At 36.7% G+C, this 14730-nt stretch overlaps 1 long non-coding RNA gene across 1 annotated transcript; it reads left to right on the top strand.

The window, feature by feature from the left end:
- Positions 1–286: 286 nt before the first annotated feature.
- On the top strand, positions 287–2851 carry LOC107709554 (uncharacterized). Its single transcript, XR_001636506.1, has 3 exons — positions 287–426; positions 809–890; positions 2141–2851. It is a non-coding gene; the product is annotated as an uncharacterized LOC107709554 (long non-coding RNA).
- The last annotated feature ends 11879 nt before the right edge of the window (positions 2852–14730 follow it).

Consider the following 14730-nt stretch of genomic DNA (forward strand, 5'->3'; position numbering starts at 1 on the left):
AAATCACATGTGTCACGCTACTGCTGTTAGGGAGACAAAGGCACACCAAAGATTAAAACCACAAATCCTTTTAATGGTAATCCACATGGAGAGGATGGTATAACACACAAGGCAACATCAACAATACCGGACCAAATAGAACTGAACAGACTACAACTAAAGTAGGGTAGCTAACGAGGGACAGACAGGTGAGGAAGATCAACTAATATGGACACAGGTGAACTGACTAACATAATCAAGCACGAGGGAAAACCTGGGTCACACAGAGCACATGGGGAAAGAAAACACAAAAAACGTCCATGTGTGTGATAATATGGACTGCTTTCAGTGTGCTTTTTGGTCATTTTTGGAGCTCAACAGATGTGATTACTATGAGCTGTTGTATATGCATGTAGACCTTTTGTGTTCGGTTTGGAATGACATGGGGTAAGTAATTAGTGACCAAATTTTCCACATTTTACTTTTTTTTTTGGTGAATTGTCCCTTTAAGCTCTGTAAAAGATGCTATTGCTCAAAGTTAGAAATTGTCAAATGAAAAACAATCTTTATCACCTGTACGGAGATAAAGTATGCATAAATGAGTGGATATCATAACAGTTCTAGCCACAGGAGGGCAATGATGGCTCATGCTAAGCTTTTACCTCCAGGCCAAGAACAAGCGATTGGAAGAATGCACTGTTTTTTTTAAGCATTTGTGTGTGATCACAAATGCGATATTATGAGTGTCTGTCTCTGTGCGTCACTGGCCTCTCAAGCAAGAGTTTTAGCACTGCTGTGAAAAGCTCCTCAACACATCACTCACATTTAGGGCTCCTACAGTCACGGAACCTTGGAAGCAGCAGGACTAAAACACACTGCAGAGAGACACTGATATCTCAGGAGCCACAGAGGTAAGCAGCATCCACTGTTAAGTAATGACAATTCTCAACTGTGCACCAATAGCAGCAGTTTCAGGCCTTTTGCAGCCTGCTGATGAACTGAGCTCAAGAGTTGTTGCCACAAAACCAATAAACATTTGAATTCCAAAGAAATGTTTTGACACTTCCTTTAGTGCAATAATGACCTTCCACTGATAAAACCCGAATTGTAATCCTAATTGTGGACCATGCTGTCAAACTATATGGGGCAGTGTTGTAGTAGTTGAGATCAGCTCATTTGAGGCCTGATGAGGGTTGAGACCGAGTCAAGATCGAGAAAAAAAATGCTTCAGAGACCACAATGTGAAAATATGGACACACACTTTAGACTGGGTCTGGTCTCGAGTATGACAAAACTGATATGGGATAAATTGTCATATTGTGAAGCTTTTCAGCCAAACTTAAACAGTGTAAACATTTTTTTTTTCTGATGAAAAATTGTGCTTTTCGATTTAAAATGTGATTTAAGAAAAGCTTTGAGTTTACTCTGCATGTAGGTACAATTTCTTAAATTCTTAAAAAAAATCTTCTTTTTGAATTTTTTATTAATATTAATTCAATAATTAATATTTTAATATGTAATTAATATTTATTTATAAAGTGTAATTTGTATTTAAGAAAAATATGATGTAAAAAAATAATAGCAATTTTATTTCACAGTACTACTGTAAACTTACAATGTTAATATTTATGGCTGTCTTAATTTCTTCATTGTCAAACATTAAACCATCAAGCTTTTAGTTTTTCAAGCTCATGCTCATAATATTATTATTATTATTGTTTTTTTTTTTGGTATCACTACTTGACAACAGTATTTCTTGTGCTTGTTCATTCCCTTTATTTTTAAATGTTACATTTAAAATTACCTTTGCTGTCATGTAAAATATTTAATCTTTAAAAACAGTAAAAAAATGCAATGAAAGATTTAAATGTAATCTTTACCTAATCTCAAAACCATTATCCATTTTAATGATGTGATACTTCGGTTTACTTTGTAGTAAAATATGCAATTGTAACAACGAATATCAATTTGTTATTGCCATAACAGAAAAATAATTATTGATTTATTGTGTCCCTTACTTTGCCCTGACAGCATAGTTCAACGTCCGGTGTAGGCCTACATTGTATTTTTGGGTTCAAATTCTGGTTTGCACTAGCATCAGCGGCAATCGTGTGACAGCCAGCCCTATGCAAAAGTTAATTTGTCTTTGCTTTTTTAACAGAGTCCACAAAACCAACAAAAGGAATACAATCCCTGTGCTTATCTGCTGTAGAAAACACAAAGCTGAAATAAATCCCATCCCAGTCCCTCTGGGATCAGTTGTTTGTGTCCCACAGCATTAGCATTTGATGCTGTGCTGTTGATATCTTTGTTTGAGCGTCTACACATGCTGATGGTGTGCAGGTTCTCCGTTAAAGGTTATTCTGTTTGTCAGACACATGCATTCCGGACTCATGCTGTCCTGTCCACTGACTCAGCCACACCTTTCCAGCCTCAATGTCGATAAGTCGATAGCATCGGGCCGTGGTGCAATTAAGACATTATTAAACTGTTCATCAGGCCCTTCTGAACTCCAGACTCACCCGCGGCCTCCCAGCGGTCCCTCCTCAGTGAAATCCCCAGTCTGTCTGTGAAACCTTGGCTGTGCTCCACACATCTGTGACCCTCTGTAACCCTGCGCGTCTCCTCTCGTCAGGCTGTGCCCGTCGGGTGTGGAAGTGCCAGGGTAAGTGAATGAGGATCTGACAGCTGTAGAAGGGTAGTCATGTGGGCAGGCAGAGCTCATCTGCCATCACTGAGGGGTGAAAATGTGGCCTGGTGAACCCTTGAGATTATCTAGAGCGCTCAGCCAATCGCTCGCTTCTGAGAAAAGGGCTTTGGGTACACGCCTAGGCTCATTACTACCGGTTATGGTGATTTTAATGATCTTTAGTATCACTTGCCTCTTTATAAGGAAATGGACATTAGGCATGACACTGACCTCTCTATACATATGTTTTTTTTTGTTTTTTTTTTAAGGTTTTAGTAATTTTGTTGTGTTTTTGTCATGTTTATTAGTCATTGTTTTATCGATGTAGATTTTATTTTATTTTTCATAGTTATTTTAGTAAATAAAGGTAAACTAAATTAAAATGAGAAATACTGCTTCGGCAACTCACTGAAATCACATATGTTTGATTTAATTAAATGTCATGTTTATTTAAATTTCTGTTTTAGTTAACTATAATAACCTTGCTCTATCCTGCCACAAAACATTCTCATTATTCAAAAAACAAAGTAAAAAAAACAGCATTTTTTAAACCAAAAAAGCATTCTGTGTGAACCCCTTAATCTTCATCATTCTTAATCATGCTATTCCTGAGAGCAATATGGCAGTGCAACATTACTTGTTGAACTTACACTATAATATTTTTTTAAAGTAATTAATTAATAACTTATAACAGAGCGCAACAAATTGTTCTTTCAGTTCAGATGAACTAGTTGTTCTGAAAAGTTCATGTTGGCAGATAAAACTGTGAACCACTTAAAAAAACAGGGATCCTTTTCACCAATTCTGATCTGAGCCACTAGTCCAAGTTCTTAAGCTCTTCAATTGAGACAATATAAACACTTTAACGTAGGGCTCCACAATTAATCGGAATTAAATCGCAAAGGCGATAAATCGCGATTAGGCAAAAGCTGCGATTGTCATGCGTATCTTTCAGTGAAGCATGGTTCTTTGATCAGCAGTAAATCTCCATCCGAAGGCCAGAGGGCGCTCTCGCGCTGAAACTCCAAATATGCCTCGCAGAAGAAACCCAGGAAATCCCTATAGCGGTTGCAAAATAAACAGAAGATTTACCTGCTTTCATTAATTCAACATGACTAATAAATACATGGCTATGGCAATATATGGTTTATCTGAGTTCGTCTTATTTAATTTTTATTATAATAAAGTATATAATAATGCAATGCTAATCGACAAAGCCTTTATCACTGCTTAGAATACTATACATATACAGTATGTTGCGTGCCTTATTCTGTGCAAGAAGCCACATCATCTCACAGAAAGATATATTTCAAACACTCGACTAACGTTATGAAGTGAGTTTGGAGTAAAAACATGTTATTAAATGTGGTGCTTTTCAATAACGCACGTGCTTTCAGATGGAACAGCATTTACTACACAGAGCCGTAGTTTAAGGTTAAATGAATGTAACATTTATGAACATAAAACCCTGACATTTTCACAATCATAAACATAAAGTTGTGACAAATATGTTTTTGTTTTTAATTAAAAAATAAATAAAATTACATTTGGGTATGTGTTGCGTTGTTTATTTCCCTACCTGATCTCATGACAAAAACAAATTTTTCACAAGACTCAAAATATTGGTAAGCGAAGTACCAATAAGTACATATCACTGCAGTTTCCAACAGAAATGAACACTAGAGGCAGTAAAACAGTGAGCACGTGTAATCGTTTTCATACACTGTTATGATTTCAGCTCCTTTTTTTCGCTTTCCTGACGTAACAAGCTTTCTCGGTAGCTCAGCCGGCATGGAACTGGACTTATGGCGTGGAATCCTGGGGTACAAATCATGTGGAAAACATGACTCACGATGAAAGAGCTGAAAGATTAGAGATCGAAAAACAAGCTAAAACGGCATGCTTGCAATTGCATTTTTATGTCACATTCGCTTTTGTTCGTACTATCGGTTAGGTTTCGGTGTAGTGCAGATGGTACGTTATTTTAAAACGTCACTGAGCATTAGACTTATAGCACCACTCAACGGACATATAAAGTCACATAAAACGTACCATATGTACGTTCATCTGTTCCAGAAAAAATAAAAAAAGAACACTCTTTAAGCAGCACTCAGTGGACATTTCACTTCGAATGTCACAAAACGTACATGGCGGTATGTATTTCATATCTTGTGAAAAATTCCCACAGGTACGTTTTCGTCTTGAGATCAGGTTGTTATTTCCACAAAAAAGTGATGATGCAATGTAAGTAGTTTGTATAGTCAGTGCCTACTCAAAAAACATATTTGGCGATACAAAAGCAAAACAGATATGAGATATGAATTGAAACAGTGGAAATCACTCATTTGTTTTGACTCGAGAAAAACAAAAAAATCAGGGGGAAGCAGTGTCTTTTTGCCTCCTTTGAGCTCATTGCATTTTCATGGTTTTGGTCACGTCTGAATTGAAATGAACAACAATTTTATGAGCGAGCCATTTTTATAGATGGCTTACAGTCCCAACTAAGTGTTAGTTGTGTTCCACATAAGCTGGAAACCGTGCAAACGTCAAATGAAACTGTGTTATGAGTTTACATTGGACTATCAAAAACATGGCACTGTTTTCTCTGTATATGTGCACATTCTTAATTATTTACTCATACGCTCACACACAAAACTCTTCCAGCAACCATCATAAACTTCAATCAAGGCACCATGGAGCTGTTGTGTGAATGTCACGCTGTGATAAACACATCTACGCTACAATAACTTTTTATTTGTTTTCTTGCAGCATCTCAGACTTTCAATCATAGTGGTGTTCAGAGAAGATGATTATGATAAAGGGAGGTAGGATTTCTTCCACATCACAAAGGTACTAAAAGGAGGGGTAATTTAAGAGTAATTTAGCCTTTGTCTTGGATGTGTTGTGTTCAAAAACTTCAGAAGACCTTGCAGCTCGGATCCAAAACGATGTTATTATTGATTTGACTTGTCAATTCCCACTTCAGTGTTGAAGTTGAGAGAATCTAAAGGCCTGTTTTGATCACCTCTGATGTGACAGTTCCATCCTGCTGGTCTTATTATCAGCATTTTCTTTGTTGTTTGTCATAATCATTGAGCCAAAGTGTTCCTGAAGTGTGTCACTTCTAGACTCACACAAATCATGGCGTTCATGAAAGGATCCCCTGCCTCTGAAATTTCATTTCACTCTTCAAGTAAAAAAGCAATTTAGAGAAGCCAACCTTTTGAAAGAAGCTTTCTTAGTTGAAGTGCAAACCTTAATTAGCAAATGATAATTGTATGCGGCACACTTTCCTTTGCAATCTGAAACTCGGCTCTGGAATTCTTCCTCATGGAAATTGCAAACGTCCTCCCCTACCCACTCGCCACCGACATTTACGAAATGTCAATACATTCACAAACGCCAAATTACAAGCAAATCCAGTTGAAGAGCTGCTTGTTACGTCAATGGTTGCAGTTGATTAAGAGGACAATATTTCTGTGTCCAGAGTGTTCTTAATGTACTGCGCCTCAATATTAAAGGGGTCATATGATGCGATTTCAAGTTTTCCTTTTCCCCTCTTTTATAAGGTTTCATGTATGAGGACCTACTTTTTCTCAAAACCATCACGATTCTTATTCTCGGTCTCTCTCTTTCACTTCTGTTGTAACTTCTGTACTTCTCTAGTTTGTTTTTAAATTAGCATTGCGATGCTGTGAATTTTGTTGACTCTTGATGAATTGCTTGTGATGTTTCTCATCTAAGTCAGTTGGGATAAAATTGCCTGCCAAATGATTACATTTAAATAACCATTAGGCCACAACTTCATCATCTTTCATTTATATTTCATTTTTTATGATGTCAGCAATGTTATATAGGCTATACACCGCAAATTTGTTATTTTGTAAATAGACAAGCTTATTGGAGTATGTTTTCCAAGAAAACACAATTTTAGTTTTTTTTACTTCAAAATTGATCTTGTATTTCAAAGTGGTACCTGCTGTTTCTTTGTAATTAATTTGAGAAATTTACAAGCAATTTTAGTTGTTTTAGTTGGATTTGGGCTAATATTTTCTGTCACAACTATGTAAACTGCATCACAATTTTTTTAAATGTATTTTAGATGATTTTAATCATATTACCTTCAGTCCTATTATAAGTTATTAACAATAGTGTTCTCTCAATTAATTCTTAATCATATCTAGCATTAATAAATAAAGTAATTGTTAAGAAACATTTATTTTTAAATATTTGACAGTACACATTATTTTATTTCTGTCTGAAGATGTTACAGATGTCTAGCACTTATAGAGGAATAAATGAAGAACATGTTTAACCAATTAATCCAAAATAATTAATTTGTGCATAAATTCTTAGTTATTCAGTTCTTTAGCCTGTTTTGTCTCTGTAAGAATCAATGCTTGTCAAGCGACACGTTATTGAAAATGTAATTATTTAAATTTCAATTTTTTTCTGCTCTAAAAATGGCTTTTCGTTTACCTTCAAAAAAGTATCGATTTAATTTAGAGTTCTAATTTCAGATGTCAAGCACAATGTATCATTATATTCTTGAAAATGTCTCGTGAATCAATTTGACAATGAATCACTGGCAGAATGGGATCAGCTCAATACGGTCCCCTCCAAACTCATCAAAACGATTACAATCATGATGTTTCATAACATCATAATGATTGTCTGTGGTTCCAGGCCCGGTGGAGGATTATTGCAGAAGGAATTAAGGTTCATGAGAGTTTTCCTGCGTCACCTGTCTAAATTAGACACACACGGGCAGGTTATTAACAGTCTAATGTTGGAAGCTAATGTTTGATCAATCACACTGTCTATAGTGTGAGTTAGGTCAACATTACCGAAGCAAACAAGAGAAAACCTTAAACTAAGGAAAGGTCATCAGATCAATAATCCATTTAAGATGCTCTGTTGGATTCCGACGGCCGACTGCCAGCAATCAAGAGTGAAGGGTTTTATCTGTGCCCAACATTTAATCCTCAGTCCTGAGGACGCTAGTGACTAAGACATTCGATTTTCACTGCCCCCTTAAAACCAAGACCCATTGTGGAAAAAAGTGATGTTGCCTGTTATAACTCTGAACTGGATGGAGTTGCGATGGAAGACAACCGTTGCAATTCTAAATGGGGGAATAACTGCTGATTCTTTTCCAAGAGGCTGACAATGGAGGCACTAAATTACCTCTATTGTGTGCAGTTTTTCAGGAGGAGCCCTAATCTAAAATTCACATATTACCAAGACAGATGTTTAGCATCTTCACGCTTTTGCTGAAACAGCTGTGTTTGAATAAATGACAGTGAATGAGAGTGTTTAATGGCTGTTTGTTTCAGAGACATGATCTTAGTGAAACATTGTTAAAGATGGTGCACGTCTTGTTTTCTTTCCCCTCTTTCAGCTTAATGCGAATAGACAACTGAACCATTTATTGGTTGATATAATTTGGCCCTATAGTGGTATTAAAACGTCATGCAACACTGACTCAAGCATTAGTGTGCGTTTGGGGCAGTACTGTCTTTTTGACCAACCAATGGCAGACCGAGAATTTGGGAAACCTGTTTGAAAACAGTACTTTTCCAGTTCCATTTGTGGTGCTAGTTCACTGAAAAGTTACATACTTCACTTCAAACACTGATTTTTCATTGCTTGTGGAATTCCAGACCAGCTTCTGTAGTTTTATTGGTATTTGTAAATGTATCCAAAAGTCAGATTAAATCAGTAACTAATCTGATTGCAAGAATTTCAGAACATTCATAGTCATTAATTGTAACATCTCCATCCCCGTTTTCTGGAAAGAAATGAATAAATAAATGACTCTAAATCAAAACCATTTCATATAAAATCAAAATCCACTTTAAGTACTTTTCTCATCTGTATTATGCTAACGAACCGTCTTCTGAAAGCATTTTAAACCCATAACTGCTGGTTGCATTACTCAGCCAAACTCGTATTAACCATCACCCCAGCCAACAGGATCAGCAGAGAGTAAAACTACAGCAGATTAATTCGTCCATCTGTCCAAATACTAACCAGGCTACACGGCAGAATCAGAATCACAGCCAAAATCTGGACATTAATGTTGATGGTGATGCAGAGAGATTTAGGAAGCATTTCAATGCATGAACCATTTAAAAGAATAGTTCATTAAAAAAATGAAAATTTACTGAGAATTCACTCTCAGGCCATCCAAGATGTTGATGATTTTATATCTTCATGGGAAGAAATTTGGAGAAATGTTGCATTGAGAGAAACTGTTGCTTCCGGCCAAAATACAACAAAAAAAAAAAAAAATGTCTATTCTTTCTCCAGTGAAAAATGTAATCTCGTCTGAATGAGGAGAGAAATCTGCCTGGATCAAGCAAGCGACAACAGTCCAAAACAGTTCTAAACAAATATATTGGTGTATTTTGATGTGAGAGTATATGACTTTATCACTGGAGGACACGTTATTACCATAGATTACACTTAAAATGAAAAAGCCTTAATGATGAATTTGTTTCTTACAAACACGTAACCTTTTACATCCAACATGATCTCATGATAATTCGTATGTATTTTACGTAACGTGGTTCTATAAAACGTACATTTACTTACGTTTTTACAAGCACTAAAACGTACAATACTGACGTATTTTCAGCATCTAAACGTACAAATACTTACGTATTTTCAGCATTTAAACGTACAAAATTGACGTATTGATGACATCTAAAAATGAATCCTTATGAATAATGAAATCGCGTTAATTTTATTAGTTTTTAGTTGTCATATGAATTAGCTTGTTTTCAATTGCATTATTAAATTGTTTACTTATGAAATGATAACATTTCGTTTTGTTGTGTGATTTCTGCTGCCAGCTCGTTTCCAAGAATATGCCTACATAATGTTAAACAAGACTTCACTTTAAACCTTAAAATAAATAACATTTCTGCAATCGTTTAACCTTTACTTGTCATATAATGTTTACTTTGCCATAGGCCACAAAAGGCGTTTTCTCCGACATGCTGTGACTAACAATAGAACTATAAAATACACCAAAAACGCAACATAATTACATAATGAAACAATTTTATCCGTGCGCTGTAATCCAAATATTCAGAATCCATACGACTGTGAAGGAACAGACCCAAATCCAAGCCTTTATTCGGCGATCTTCTTCTCCATCCCGAGCAGCGAGTCCAGTGACCGTGAGCAGCAAAGCCCACGCTGATTGATGCGCTCTTTACAAATTCAAATGTTGCCGCTTCAAACGACAGGTTTTACGGCAGGATAATCGAACGCTCATTGGCTCTACGAATATCTTAATGATATAAAAGATACGTAAATATTTGTACGTTTTTTAGCTAAAAATACGTAGCGATTTGTACGTTTTAAACGTTGAAATACATCTAAATTGTACGTTTTAGCATTAATAAAAACGTTTTGTGCTTGTAAATGTTACGTATTAATTCCTACGTATAAACATGAGACCAGGCTGTTACATCACAATACATTAATTAATGGACTGGAGTGGTGTGGATTACTGATGGATTATTGTATTTTCATCAGCTGTTTGGACTCTCATTCTGACGGCACCCATTCACTGCAGAAGATCATTCATTTCTGGGTGCACTATTCTTTTAAGGAAGATATAAATATGCCTTTAAAATCAACTAACTCAAAATAACTTGTGTGACATAATAATTTTGAAATGCAATGCACTTAGAAATTAAAACGGCATGGGAAGTGTTACTTGTTAAATATAGATTTGGCTCTTTCATTTATATAGACTTTGAGGCACTTTGATACCCTCACATGCACACGCACACACAAACCCATTGGTTTAAATAAAGACATCAAGCAAAACTCTTTTAGCAATGATTTTCAATTTTCTTTCAGAAATATACAGAGCCAAAGCATCATAAGATCACGGACCATTACAGGTAAAGTACATCTTTTTAATGCTTTTACTGATAGAGAGAGTCACTGCAAGAAAATAGTGGTTAACCTTCTTCCATAACCCCAGTACATTACAGTATAATAACTTCAGAGCTGCTGGATTGATTTTCTCGACCTCTGTGCTCACACCATGTTTGTTACGGCAGTAGCATGTCACTTGAAGACTAACAAGATATTGTCTTGTGGAAATAAAAATATAAATAACAATCTGACGAAGAAAGTGCTCGCGACAGGTAGAAAAGACACGATTGACACGAACCATTCAGAAAGAGCTGCCCATTATTGTACATAATGATATATTCCGCTCTCTTACGTTCTGAACGTTTTACAGAGCACAAATCACCAATGCAATGCGTTACAGAAATGATTACACAATAATATGCCTATGCAGCCTCGAACGTAACACCCTCAAACAAAACTTGCTCAGGGATCGTCATAATGGAGAGGTCTATATAAAACAGTATCGCAGAGAGAAGGGAATTCATAACATTTCATCAGCCAGTAGCCCGCCTGGCTGTGCTGAAATGTCAGGGGAGAAATGTAAAAGCCATAAATGTGGTCTGCTGTCTGCGGCTGGCAATGACCCTGTCCTATCATCCAGAGTGGTATTTGTTTAACTGTTTGGTTTGGTTGTAAGTGCATGACCATCCGGTGCCTGAAGCGGGCAAGACTTGCGGTCCAGTGGGAGAAGGGATTGAAACTCACCAGGGCTGGGCGATAAGAAAAGTACACAGGCTACAAAAGAGTACGGAGAGCTACTCAAACAGAACAACAGCCCTAATCCAATATTTGCTTACAGACGCCATGTTCATTCTAGCACATAGCGGCTTCTGTACATGAATGGTGACCTGTTTTGGGGGATTTTTCAGTCTTTTGCCATGTTTTAAGACTGTATCGACTAGTCCATATGGTATAATTTGTTATCGCATATGTTCATTTCAAATAATAAATATCCATATGGCTGTATTAGCATTGTAAAGTAGAAATTAATGCAGTGGCAGAAGGAACGGTACGGTAGCTGCCCTTGATTCGATTTATGTCAGGAGTAAATGTCCTTGCACACTGAGTCTGAAATTTTCGTATGCGTTTTTTCGTCAAGAATCAAAATTCTTGCTACGAATGCAAAAATGCAGAAAATCGTACCTGATCTGTTTTTTGTTTTTTTTTATTATTATTATTTATTTATTTTTTTTTATGACGGACGAAAGTTTTGGAGGCAGTTTGTAAGCGTGATTGACACAACGTGAGGTTGTATATATTTTTTTAACGTGCTAAAATTACGGACGAGAATTTCGTACTCCGTGTGAAAAGACCATAATGGATAAATATTTTTCATCATTGTTTAGCATTAAAATTATTAACATTAAATGCAATTTAAAGCAGAAGTGTGTAATTTCTGTGCAACCAGCATCACCAAACAGAATTGCAAAAATGATTACTCTTTTCGCCCTCCTCTATTATTACACAAACTGACAGGTAGCCACACCCCCAAACTAATACCATTGGTTGAGCCATTGTTGCTATGTGTGGCTGGCCAAGATTCTCAAACAAACAGATAAATGTTTTTTTTTTTTTTACTGTTTACAAATGGCTTACTTAGAGTTGTCTTTGTTTATTAGTATTGTATAAGTATTGGAGAAATTCACACTTCGGCTCCTGCATTTAAAAGTGATAATACTATGAATTGAGAATTATTGTTTTGGCATTTTCCATATTTACAGGGCACCCACAAATATCTTCAATATTGAGCCTATTTCTTGTTATGCTCAGCTTTAAGGTATTTCTTCTCCCTCGCAAACTGCCATTTCTGGTCAGTCTCAATAAAATGATTTCTCCAGTAATCACAAAATGGTCAAAAGGTGTAGAAACCCTGGATCTAAATTCAGTGCACGCTGCGAGCTGGATTGTTGTGTGTTGGAAGATTTCTATAGGTCTGTATATTTTCATTTCACCTTGCAGGAAACAGTTATCAATACAGAAAGACAAACCAAGGTAAGTAACATGTGGACATTTAATTTGAAACACTTCTCTGCATATGTCAATAGCATTAGCTATGCTGAGAGAGAGAGGAAAAATATCAAATAAAAAGTGATGGTTTGTACAGCATCAATGGTGCGATTTGCTTTCTGCACTTTATGAATCAAACTGACTAAAGAACAAAGCAAAATAACTGCAAATTTACACACAGAGAGCATGAGCGATTTATATACAGTGTAGTGAGGACTGAGCTGCATTATCAGCACTGAAACAGGCCTTTTCGTGTTTAAGCCCCTCAATGGGCACCAATCCATTTGTAAAATTAGACTCATCCAACAGCACTCATGTGTGAAACCCATTGAAATGCCACAAATATAATCATACGCAAAGTGCTTACAGCGCCGACTGACTCAGCGGCGTCACGCCTTGCAATGTTTCTTGTATTCGCGTTGAAGGGAGGGATTGCCAGGTCGGTACAAATTACAACTCTTCCTCTGGGTCAAAACCAAGATCTTTGCAGTTCAAGTGCGAGACGCCACAGTTCCTCCTCCTTGTTTATATGAGGGATCGCCTCTGGTCATATTTATCTTTATGAGCGAGGAGGAATGGGAGATAACTTGAAGAGGAGATAAAAGAGGAGTAAAATGTTGGAAGCTTCGATAAGCAAAACAGACTGATAGCTTTCACGCCCTATCTGTTTGTGCAGTAACAGGGCAGGACTGGAGGGGTTAGTCAACTAAATGTACTGTAGATTCAGAGCGCCATATAACCCCGGAAAACTTTGGCTGCGAAACAGGTGTCGGTATCACCGGATGCAAGCACAATTGGTACTCGTACTGGGATGAGCCTGAACCTTGTTATAAGGGGTCAGTGGCAATTTCATACAATTATGCCACTTAAATGTAACACCACATAGATAATGGCTGTACTCTAGTCTAGCACTAGAAACATGTTGCCATAATTTTGACTTTTTTTGGCAGTCTGAATATTTCTCCCCAGGATAGCAATAACCAAAACGCAGAATGAATTGGGAAATAGAGCAGATGATCTAATCAATCAAATGCACCCATTTCTTTTTGCAAAGCAAGTGGGTCAGCATCATTGGAACTGTGGCTTAAGCTAAAGTCTCTTGCGAAGAACCCTGGAAGAGTTATAGTTTCAGAACAGCTGGAAATATGTCTGTCTGGAGCTATTCTTGCCAAAGGTTTTGTCACTATAATTGGCTGAATGTCTCTAGTTTCCAGCTTTTCATACACCACCGCACTGGCTTTTGGGTAGTTTGTGTCTTTCTACATGTCATACGTAGCTTGATTGTTGTTAGCTTGATTCCAGTACGCTGATTCGGGTCGAAGAGTGGTTTTACTTTACAAGTGTCGAGTCTAGAAGTGCTTGAGTTATCAGTAGTGCCGTAAATTGCAATCTCAGTTCTGTAGACTAAAACATTGGAAGAAAGAAAAGTAAAACAACATACATTTACAATAAGCATGAATGCCCACACTCCATTAAAAAAACATGTACACAAATTGCTCACTTATAACAGTGAGAGTACTCAATGCTGTACAGTCCAATGGCAGCCACATGAACAGTAGACAGAATCAATCCGGAGCAAAAAGTGAACTACTCAGATCTTGATTTACTGTGTTTTCAATTTAAACTAAATTTGAGTTCCACAAGAAACAAGCAGTTTGAAAAGATATCTAGCACATGTGTAACAAGCTCAGATGATTTTTTATGAATCGAAAGGAAGATTTTTTTAGTGTCACAATTCGACTTCACACAACAGGACGAGTGTCTTTTTAAAATCCAAACATCATTGTTCCCACCATCGGTGCATTATTCACACCAACCCAAATCAACCCTTTTTGGAAATAAGATTATTTAAAAAAAGTGAAAAACCTCTTCTTATAACCACAAATGTCGACACACCTTAAATAGTCTGACTCAAGGCAAGCAGATTACATCATCCTCCTAGTTCCCTGTGCGAGTCCAATTATTATTTTTTTAAACCATGTTGTTAAAACACTGAAAATAAAGAATTTTCAGAAAGAAAGAACAACAAAGTACACAAATATATCTTATCTCGGCATGGTAAACCGACAGCTCAGAGCCACATCTCACATTTGTATGTCAGACAAACCTTTTACAGA

This window comes from Sinocyclocheilus rhinocerous, unplaced genomic scaffold, assembly GCF_001515625.1.
Source record: "Sinocyclocheilus rhinocerous isolate Xijiao unplaced genomic scaffold, SAMN03320098_v1.1 scaffold656, whole genome shotgun sequence".
Taxonomy (NCBI): Eukaryota; Metazoa; Chordata; class Actinopteri; order Cypriniformes; family Cyprinidae; genus Sinocyclocheilus; species Sinocyclocheilus rhinocerous.